The 10634-nt window shown below is 47.5% G+C and overlaps 1 pseudogene; it reads right to left on the bottom strand.

Annotated features, from left to right (window-relative positions):
* Positions 1–2484: 2484 nt before the first annotated feature.
* On the bottom strand, positions 2485–4855 carry LOC119321793 (annotated as a pseudogene).
* Positions 4856–10634: the final 5779 nt, after the last annotated feature.

Raw genomic sequence — 10634 nt, 5'->3', positions numbered from 1 at the left:
ATAATAGTACTCCTAGGCTACTACAGCTAAAAAAAAAAAAGTCTACTAGTATCCGTGGCTCCGCGCACGATCGAACCGGGCCAAGGCGGGCAACATGCGTCCGTGGTCGTCGTCCACAGGGCACAACAGAAAACTAACGCGCCGCCGCCGGGCGCGCACCGCGGTACGCGTCGTTGCCGCCGCGACGGCATATGGCGCGGCGGCGACCGACGTGCCGGGACGCGAGATCGGGATGTGACTCCGGGCGACGCGACGCGACGTGCTCAGCGTCCGCGCACGCACGTACGGTGCCGACGCCGGCGCGTGCCAACCTTTTGTGCGGCGTTGCGATCTGCCCTGTCCACCCCTCTCTTTCGCCTTTCACGGCCGTGGCTCTCCAACAGTGCCACGATATATGCTCGAATGGAGAGCTGACAAGGGAGAGGATCACCGGCGCTACGCGCACGAGACGCTCCTTTCGCCTTTACATATACTTATTATACGTGAAGGAAGAAAAGACACACGCGACGTTCCTTCGCACGTGTAAATGCGCCCGAGGTGTGGACTTTTAACCAAAATCATTTTTCCACCAGGCAAAAAAAAAACGAAAAAATTTCTACACACATAGCACATTCAAGAAACTTTTCATAACAATATACTTTCATACGTGATGTAGACAAAAAAAACAAATATGTACATGAAAATGGGCCAATCTTTTTTATTGTTTGGACGGGATTTTTTTTGTGCAGCTTGCAGATCATAATATATTTAGAAGAAAATACACAGACCCATCATGAATATGTACTCCCTCCGTTCCTAAATACAAGTCTTTTTAAAGATTCCACTACAAACTACATACTGATGTATATAGACATATTTTAGAGTGTAGATTCACTCATTTTGCTTCGTATGTAGTTCATAATAGAATATCTGAAACAACTTATATTTAGGAACGGAGGGAGTATGAGTTGTCACAGTTTTTTTTGAAACTTGGAAATATGATTCATCAAAAAACGGGAGTCGATGCCGTCCACCAAAAGGTTGCTTCCGCCAAGAATCATTGAGGCAGCTGCCATGCCACATGCAAAAGAGCCCCGGTGAGTAGTTCCTCGCGTGTATTCGGCCGGGCGGTGGCATCGGTTCTGCGAGAGCGAGATCCGCTTTGGTCACTACTGGGAAGACAATGGAGTCGGAATCTGATGTTGTGTTGGGCTGGGAAGAAAAGAAAACGAGGCGTTGACTGTACTCTCAAGTCTGAACGAAGGGTGCTCGCCGATGAGACGCGTCCTCGGTCTCCTGCTTCCGGCGCAACAGGGTAAGAGAAGAGACCCACGCAACTTTTTGATCGGATCCAATTCTATTTCCGTCTTTTTGAGTGGTCATGCGTGAAATGTCATGCTCGGATCACAGGAAAACAGGAGGGTATCCCACGGAAATACAAAAGGAATGCCAACCATGTCTGGAATTTTGTTTCAGATTTCTTTCGAGTTGATATGCCTACCTGTTTTGGAGATATTTGTGCCTTACATGTCGTTTATTACAGAAAAGTAAACCTGGTTTAAACTTGGCCGCAGCGGCTTCCTTGTGGAGTTTGCGGACACTTTAATGATTTTTGTTTTCAGGGACGGGTTTTGAGAAACGGTTATCTTCATCAATGGGAAGTGCTCTGCACGTATCCTTCTGCTGGACAGGCGCCTGGAAGTGAACTTCACCTACGCCGGGCTACCAGTAGACGCTGTGCTTAATCCTAAACTTGTAGGCGCTTTTCATCAGACATCAGTTTGGTTGCCTGATAAAGTTGCTGGCCTGCCACTTCTGGTATGGCCCGACAACTAGTATGTTGGTGATATGCCTTCATTCAATAAAAATGTAGCCAAAAGGAATGGATGGGTTTCACATGTTCTCGCCCTCGAGTGGTTTTCACAGGAATATTATTTTCCTACAGAAACTGTACTCTCTGGGAGATGAACTCTACTTCCAACCCAAAATTGTACTCCTCGAACAATATAGATTTTTACTCCTAGAGAGACAAATCATTAGTTTGTTTTGAATTTTGATGTGGGTCTGCCTGACCCTTGAAACTTTTAAAAGGGTTCATCCCTCTGAAGTTCCGAAACACAGCAATAAGGTTTTGGCCGAGGACTCTTGCTAACACATGGTCTGCATGGCTTTTGCAAGATCAAAATCAAATCAAATCAACAAACCCAGCTAAAAGAACTGGAATCGGTCAGTAGAGTTACATGAAATTGTGATCACACACACTCCTTCAGACCAACCTGTCGACAATGCCAAACAAGAACAATTGAGGATTTCGGCATCAACTCCTCCACCAGTCACCAGAGAAGATTTGGCAACAAACCACCAATTATATAACAAACAGAATTTCAAAGCAAGTTTAAGCCGCCCATACAAATGAGTAAAACAAGCGCAAGCAAGGTTGAAGGGCATTCTTCTTCAAACATCTCCGTGCTTATTTTGGAAAACGGCCACAAACTCATCCAACCAGTAAGTATGATAAACAAGAGATGAGGCATATACCCAGTCCAGCCACATATATTACGACTTCGATACAGCTTTGAAATTAACAGGACATGGATGAGCCTATGTAACATGTGTAACGACAAAGTTCATGGATCCCGTCACAAAGAGACACAGCATACAAGCATCATAGGATCTAATAAGTAGGTACACCGTTTAACACTCCGGTTGAAATAGAACAAGCAACCCTATCACAGCAACTAAACCATCAGGTTCTTCCTTCTGTAAGAAAGATCATATTCTCCAAAGTAATACTTCAGGATGATATATTTGCGTTCTTCCTCGTGTAAGAAGGATCATATTCTCCAAAGAAATCCTTCAGGGTGATATTTGAAAATGCACTGAGGACATGAAAATTGCAGAAGATAAATGTGCACAGCAAATACCTCAACGCCCTCCTCTTTCGAAGTTAATGCGAGACCTCCCAGATCCTCCACCCTCGTAATCATCCCTTGAAGATCCACCACTTGCCTTCATAGTTCCTCCGCCACCAATCTTGTCCACAGCTTTCTTTCCCTTCTTCACCTCAGTCAAGAACTGATCAAGACCAAATGGATCAGCCTCCTCTTGCTTATCAAACTCCACGGGTCTGTCTCTCTTGCCAGCCCTCTCTGGAGCACCGGTAAATGCCTTGTCAGGCTTGAACCTCTCTGTCTTCATAACCTTCTCCAACTGTTCGTTGGCATCACCACCATACACTTCAGAATCACCATCCTTCTTGGGCCTGTAAAGTGAGGACATACTGGACTGTGCTGTGAAGAGGCCCTTCGAATAGACGTTGTACTGATCATCAGCAGCAAAACCAGAGTCCATTCCCTTGTCCTGGTTAAAGAGCCTCTGGTCATACATGACCTCCCCGGTCTTCGCACCAGTGTGTGCCATACCCAGGGCCACCTTCTCACCGACGTCACGGTCCCTGTCTCTAGTGAGCTTACTCTTTTTATGCGTTCCAGCAGCCTCCTTCGCCTCCAGCCTCCTCTCCCTCTCCCTCTCACGCCTCCGCTCCTCACGGATCCTGTCACGCTCAATCCTCGCCTCCCTCTCTTCTCTAGTCTCCCTGCGCTGCTCACGCGGCTGCTCCAAATCCATATCTGCATCCCCATCATCAACCCTCTCCCGCTCTCTCTCCCTCCCACCTCCGACAGGCATACCCGTGGATGGAGGTGGAGCACCAGACCTTTCCATGCGGGCCTTCTGTGCAAGTGCCCTCAACTCTTGCTCCTTCCTCTCCTTCTCCTTTAGCATTAGCTCCCTCTGCACCTTGGAGCGCATCTGCACTGCTTCCCTCGCCTTCTGCTCTGCAACATACAATGCTTCTGAAAGCTTTGCAAAGTTATCATTAATCTGAACCTCCTGCAGCCCCCTCCCATCAGCTGCCAACCTCTTATCAAGTGGGATTGTGTAACCCTTTGGATTCTTCCAATTTGAAATGCAAGGTGGGATCTTCCAATCCTGCTGGTCCTTAACTGTGACAGGCCGTGGTGGTGAGTGCATCACCGGCACAGGTGGCGACCCAGATGCACGGGGCACCCGCTTATGCTTGAACTTTGGTGGGTCAAGAGGATCCGAAGCCATCTCCGACATCCTAATAATCCTCTCCTTGGCACCAGAATTGAACGCTGCTGACTGCTGCGACGGCTTATACTTGATGAACTTTGATTCCGAATCATGCGTCGGAACGTTTTTGGGCTGGGCAGCAGAGAGGCGAACGTTGACAATCTTCTGCAGGGCAGCTACGGTCCGCTCGGTGGTCTCCTCGACCAACTTCTCGTACTCCACGTCCTCGACGGCTTCGGAGTCGGCTGTGGCGATCTTGGGCACGATGTCGCTGTGCTTGGAGTAGACGATCTTCTTGGCGTTCTCGCCCTGCTTGACGACGGCGTCGAAGGCGACGCTGCCCTGCGCGTCGACGGTGAGCGCGAGGATCTTGGACCCGCCCTTGTCGTCGCGGCGGCCCATGCCGAGCGGGTACTGCGCCAGGAGGATCTCAGGGAAGGCGCCGCCATCGCCGAAGTCCTCCGGCCGCCGGGGGACGAAGCCGGTGCGCTTCCCGTAGGGAGACACGGGCTTGGCAGGGCCCGCTAGCTTCCCCGCCGCCGCCTCCGGGGGCTCCCCGCCGTACCGCTCCTTGAACCACGGGTCGCTGCTGTGGTCGTAGAACGTGGACGACGAGGTCTTGGGCGACGGTAGGATCTCCCTAAGGGTCCCCATGGCTGATGCGGTGGAGTTGCCGCGGATCTGGGCTAGGGTTCCGGCGAGTCGCCGGATGGAGATCGGGGATCGAAGAGGAGAAGCTAGGGTTTGGTTCGATTTGTGGTACTGTATTATTTTGGGGAAAAGGGATAGGGAGGTTGCCAGGACCGTGGGTTAAGTCGGCGACTGGTGGGCTGGCCCATGTTACGCAGACCGACTCTTACTGTGACTCGGAGAAGGCCTCCCAAGTGCAATTTGGATATCAGGCTTCAGGACTGGGTGGGCTGGCCCATCTATTCTTTGTTGGATGTTATTAGGCTTCAGGACAACGTATCAATCTTATCTTTGTCTAAAAAAAAGACGTATCAATCTTATATAGAAGTTCTAAAAGAAAAAAATCAGTCTTATCTATACTCAAAAGAGGCTTCTTTCTCAAAAATAATAATTTATGTAGACTAAAAAAACCAATCTTATATAAAAAAAGTTATCAATCGTGATAAATCATTGTTAACATTGTTAACATATACCTCTTCTATTTACTATTTTTGAAGTTACAACATTAAAAATTTCTTAATACCCATGTTAAGCTTGCCTGAGAGCATGGTCAAATTTTGTAAATTAACAGTGACAGAAGAAATGGTTCACATGCTTTAACAGGAATATTTTCCTTTATAGCGTACGACTGCTGATCATTAGAAATATATTTGAGTATATTTTGGAAATCTAAGCGTACTTAGGTTAGGGGTTCTGAGTGCATCGGTAGAATGGTATTAATAGGAGAAAAATGGCCGTTAGAGCATTGCAAGATTACAACGATGTCATGTTCTACCTCAAAAAGTGTGTTTTGATTACATGTGTTGTAATTTGTAAAATCATTTTGTTACTGCATGCAACTTCATCGATGCACCAAGACAAATGTATCAAGTACTAACATTTAGCTATTTGACAGGGTTGAGATGACCGAACCTTCAACAACTGTGTCCAAAATACTGAAGTTTACTTTATCTGTCTGTAATACAGTAGCCCTTGCAAGGATTCAGTTGGTGAAAGGCGAGTCTACTAACTCATACATCAGCCATATAGGACACTGGAGTTCATTTTTGGTGTTACTGAGTACACAACAACAGTTGACAGTTTATCACTTCTCACTGGTAACCCGCAAGAACAGTTTTTATATGAAAATTATATGATTTTTCACAGATCTAATGCATCTATTTTTTGGCACATGGGCACGGCAGTAGGATTTTGTGCACCATGTATATCTTTATTCTACAATACTGTTGGTGATGCATCTATTTGTTGGTGCTCCAATATATTCAAAAATATAAGATTGTCAGGACCCCGATTCTATGCCACACCGATCTAGCATGTAACACCTCATATCACTTTGTGGCCTCACGCACGGTATTCCCACGGGTGTCGCCTTACCATGCCCGGGACCGTTTGCGCCTTTTGGCACACGTATATGATAGTGTCGCTAGCATCCATATGACAAGAACCCGGGCTGACATGGCTAGTCGTAAACCCGAAGTGGCACTAACTTACAGGGACAAGCATACATGACCCAGCATCGAACGTGTCGGTCATCAGCAAGTGAATCCGGGCTGTAGCAACTAGGCTAGCAGGACTCCGGTAAACCGGGCTGTAGCAGGCTAACAGGACTCCGGTAGACACCGCGTGACATTTACCCGAAGGGACAGACACAGGAACGAAGAAGGACACATGCCGGCCAGCCTAAGTGTTCCGGAGCAGTAGCAAGCTACCAGGGCTCAGTGAAAGCACTAGGAGACATTTCCCGGTAAGAGAGGCTACTAAAGATAAACAACTAGATAGTCAGATCCCACACATAGCAATAGACATTACACATACGCATAACATGCAAGTATGTGCTGTACAACATGGCATCACAGTATAACTCAACAACTCATATAAATAAGGCTCAAAGAGCCAACATAGCATTTATTGCAAACAGGGGTCACAGGACCCATCATACAGAGCATACAAGCAACAAGCGGAAGCATTACATGTCTGAGTACAGACATCTACAAATGAAAAAGGCTAAAGAGCCTGACTATCTACAACATCCGATCAAGATCGTAGCTGAGGTACAAGCTACTCGTCGAAGTCCACGAGAACACTAGTAAGACCGAAGTCTCCGCTGCAAAAGCATAAATAAAGCAACATGAGTACAAAGGTACTCAGCAAGACTTACATCAGATCCTATCATACATGCATTTGTATCAATATGGTAATGTGGGGTTTAGTTGCAGCAAGCCAGCTTTGACTCAGTGGCTATCCTGTTCTACGACTACGAGAAACTCTTGAGGTGAGACAATGTACACGAGTCCACTAATCACCACACAATACACTACTCTGAATTCATCCCCGTCTCCCTACGAGAAGGCCATCCATAGCACTCACACTTTGTCTTGAGCATTTTAGAGTATACACTTCAAGTTGTCTATGTACCATGTAAGCATCCAAGAAGTCCATAACCGCGGACCCGGCTATTCGAATAGATCATGTTAACCCTGCAGGGGTGTACTTCTTCACACACGCTCTCGCCACTTACCGCCATGTACACGTCATGTAACTCGGCAACCTTCAAGTGGAAGCCTGGTGAGGGTGTCGGCCACGACCTGACTAACCACGCAAGACTCTAATCCAGGTTTATCGCCTATTCGGGTTCCATCCGTAAGGAGATCCAGCCGGGGTGTCGCTCACGGCCCCAAACGATGTGAGCAGGGTTCCCAAGCCCACCATCCGGGTGCCACTTGGTACACCGTGCCACCTGTGCCTAGTCCGTCCCAAGCCCACCCTGCCGGGTGCCACTCGGTAGAAAAATAGCACTACCTACAAACACCAGAAACTAGTTGCGACTCCTGGACAGAGATCAAGTCAGTTAATAAGTCGAGATAGTCAATTAAGGATCCCAATGTGTGATAGTATCGATTCATTGGACAACATACATAGAACTCAGTGCTTAAGGACGGTTCCAGTGAGACAACCCACCATGTACTCCTACATGGCCTCTCACCGCTACCTTTACCAAATCGTGTTCACACACTTCACTCTCAGCATCAGAACATAGAGCACTGCACTCCAATTCATTCCTATTGAATCAGACCTGACACACTCTAAGCAATAGCAGGCATAGCATGGTAGGAACACAACATGGCTCAATCAACTCCTACACATGCTAGTGGGTTTCAACTATTTACTGTGGCAATGACAGGTCATGCAAAGGAATGGGTTCAACTACCGCAGCACAAAGTAGCAATTGAATCGTTGTTGTCCTAATGCAATAAATGAGAGCAGGAGCGAGAGAGTAGGATTGTATCGGAATGAACAAGGGGGTTTGCTTGCCTGGTAGATCAATAAGGAAGGCACTGCTCCTCAGACAGGTACTCTGGAACACTCTCCGGAGCAGGACCTATCGAGAAGGAACGGTGTCGACAATCAATACACAAGCATATGCAACAATATGATGCATGAACATGGCATGTAGATGTGATGCTGTTTGAGCTAATGCAACTAGCATTCTGTTTGAATAAAGTCCATTTGAACCAAGGGTTCAAATGCAACTCCAAACTTAACATTTATAAATGCCATTCATATGTTTTCACCTATACAACAGGTTTAGGTTAGTTTGTCATGCATGAAACTAGTACAGATGGAAAGATTGCATTTTTTTGATAATTTTTCATATATAAATTATCTCAATCTGAGCTACGGTTGAATTTCTATGATTTATTGAAGTTTAAATCATTTTCTGGAATTTCTTGATTTAATTTAAATCCAGAAAATGGATAAGTGCGTCAGCATGACATCATGCCTGTGTCAGCAGGTCAATGGGTCGGTCCAGGTCAAACCAGACCAGTGGGACCCATGTGTCAGTGACTGTGGCTAATCTTAAATTAAATTAAACCTAAACTTGTTAATTAACGGGGCTGGCCCCACACGTCAGTGACACAGGGTGGTCAAACCCTGGTCAAATGGGGTCAAACCCGGTCAACCGGGGCTAACCCCACCGGCGACTCGACGCCGGCGAGGCCAGACGCGGCGACGGCCTGCGGAAATCGCCCTCCGGCGACCAAACGCGTGGCGGAGACCACCTACGCGATGCCCAGGCTCGCGCGCATCCAATGGTTCACGCGGGAGGCCGTGGGGTGGCCGGAGGCGACGGCGGCATCGACCTCGGCGGCGGCCGGAGTTTGGCCGAGGAGGAGGTCGACTCTACGGGCTGCAGAACGCATGGCTCTTGCCTCCTAAGGCCTCTACGGGAGCTCACAAGGCCGTTGGGCATGGTGGGGTGGCCATGGGTTCGCCAGAATGTCGCCGGCGACGAGCTCGAGCGGAGGTGAGCTTCGGCTCGTGCAACCAGGGGGGCTAGAGGGCGCAGAAGGCCAGGGGAGAAGGGGGAGAAGATGGCGGGGCTCACAGCGGGCTCGCAGGGTTGCTCGGTGTGGCCGAGGACGCGCTGGAGACGGTGGAGCGGCGAAGACGATCTCCGGCGGCCAGAGATGAAGAAGGTGACGATGGCGGCTCTCCAGGGCTTCCCGCGTCTCGCGGCTTGGCGGAGAGGACGAAGGCGATGTGGCGGAGCTGTTGGACTTGTCGGAGAGGCGAGGCCGCGGTGGTGGCTACGGCAACGACGAGCGGTGGCGACGGGCGCGTTCAGGCGGTTGGGAGAGAGAGAACCAGGGGAGGAGGGAGAGCGAGAGAGAGTGAGAGCGGTGCGGGGCGACGCGTGGCATCGCGCGGGGCATCCAGGCGACGAGGGGGAGAAGCAGGAGGTGGCGGGGGACGTGGCCGCGGGCGAGCGAGCGCGCGACACGCACAGTGCCAGTAGGCACGAGGAAGAAGACAGAGGAGGAGGCGGGCTGGGCTGCTGCTGGGCTGCACAGTAACGGGCTGCACAGGGAGGTAAGCGCTAGGTAGGTTCCTTTTTTCCTATTTCTTTTTCTATATTCTGATATTTGTTTTGATTTAATATAAATACTAAATCATTTTATTTACTTATGCCAATTTTCGTAGGAGCTAGTGGTATTATTCCAGAGCTCCTCATTAACTAGCATAATTTTTGGACATATATTATATATATAACAAATATATATCCAATGCAAATATTTATGCATTAATTCCAAATGCCCAAAATAAATACTTATGGGCTCTTAAAAATATTGGTTTGATTTTTATCTCTGTCCAATATTTTCAGAGAGCAACATGAGCATTTTCTTGGTCCTTTTTGGAGCAATTTTTATTTGGGTCATTTCCAGAAATGATCCTGAGGGTTTCACAAATCCCCATTTCAAAATTAAATGGAATTTAAACATGATGCACACATGACTAGCTAGCCTTGGGCATACCAGAACTAGGGATGTGACAAAGATCCCTACATTGCCATCATGGAACATCACATATTAAAGAAACTATTTCAAATTCAGTGGCATTTAGTGCTATGTTCTGTACCACATCAGAAATATTTTCCCTTTTAATTTGCTGTGAATATATACATGTACGCACAAGCAGATTAACTATTGGACTGGTGCATCAGCATTACCATTCACACATTACAATGTGCACTCATACATTTGTTTCGTACAGAGATTGGGAAAAACGAGTTTTGAAAAAAAAGACGCATCTACAGAATATATAATATGCATTGAAGAAAAAAAAGATTCATCTTGGTGAGCACTAATCGTTTGTTATAAATTCCTATGACTAAAATTGTGTCGGTGCTCTGATGTACGAATGATCTTCAAAATTGTGTTATGTGGAATTACACTAAATGATTGATTATTTTAGCAGGTATGGAGCATGTGTAGATGCACTTACATGGTGAGGAGCTCCATTTTTATCTAGAGGCTTATGACTCTTTCCAAGCATTTACTACTGGGTGCCATTTCTAGAGGTAAATTCAT

Source organism: Triticum dicoccoides, chromosome 6B, assembly GCF_002162155.2.
Source record: "Triticum dicoccoides isolate Atlit2015 ecotype Zavitan chromosome 6B, WEW_v2.0, whole genome shotgun sequence".
In the NCBI taxonomy this organism is placed as follows: domain Eukaryota; kingdom Viridiplantae; phylum Streptophyta; class Magnoliopsida; order Poales; family Poaceae; genus Triticum; species Triticum dicoccoides.
This window is presented reverse-complemented; position numbering and strand designations above follow the sequence as displayed.